Here is an 835-nt window from a genome sequence, read left to right on the forward strand (position 1 = left end):
ATCGAATTATTCTCTACACAGCATTGCCACGGGTCGGTGTCCTAGACCGAATGGCCCTTATGTGGCGAGCCTTCCCTTAGTGGAGGTTGGTGACTTGTATTCACTTTTGTGTTTACTCGTACTAACTGAGCATCAACTCTTATGTCCGAGCGACTAAGGTATGAAAAAGAGAAAATAGAGTTAAAGAGAAAAAAAATTCTGTCTTTTAAAGACAGAATAAAGAGAAAAATTCGTTAAATAATAGAGGTGTCCTATTTCGTTTATGCCCAGCGCGAGCAGAAGAACACGGTTTCTCGCAGTCCAGCATGCGTCCTGTCCGCGCTTCCTCGGCACTTGTGTCGATTTTGTCCAGCGCAGTGGTTACGTGCTTCCGCGATCCATGTTTGGAACTATACGCGCCTCCACGATTAGGCAAACCATGTTATTATATGAAACGAATGTATGAAACTTGTTTCAATAAGATATTTATAAGAAAGTTGAAACAAGTAAAATATCTGAACAAGATAAGATATTTATAAGAAAGTCTTGTTCAAGATATACGTATAAAATTGAGAAACCGAGAACGCAGAGGAGGAGGAGGTATATTTGAAAAGGAATTTGTTCGAGGTTGAATATTTATAGAGAAGAGAAGATATATGTATCTCGTGCAAAAGGTTCTCTGAGAATTTGCACGAGTATAAAATATATATATGATTGGAAGAAAAAGTGTCGTCGACCTGTCTCGAAGAGAGCTGGCGGCGAAGACATTCGAAAAATTGTCGAAGCTCCCTGGTTGATCCTGCCAGTAGTCATATGCTTGTCTCAAAGATTAAGCCATGCATGTCTCAGTACATGC

The 835-nt window shown here is 40.1% G+C and overlaps 1 non-coding gene across 1 annotated transcript in view; it reads left to right on the plus strand.

Annotated features, from left to right (window-relative positions):
• The first annotated feature begins 765 nt into the window (after positions 1–765).
• The window catches only part of LOC143364547 (small subunit ribosomal RNA), a 1919-nt gene continuing 1849 nt past the window's right edge, over positions 766–835 (plus strand). The window contains exon 1 of the ribosomal RNA XR_013084174.1: positions 766–835. This exon is cut by the window's right edge and continues 1849 nt beyond it. This is a non-coding gene — a ribosomal RNA (small subunit ribosomal RNA).

Source organism: Halictus rubicundus, unplaced genomic scaffold (genome assembly GCF_050948215.1).
Source record: "Halictus rubicundus isolate RS-2024b unplaced genomic scaffold, iyHalRubi1_principal scaffold0684, whole genome shotgun sequence".
Lineage (NCBI taxonomy): Eukaryota > Metazoa > Arthropoda > Insecta > Hymenoptera > Halictidae > Halictus > Halictus rubicundus.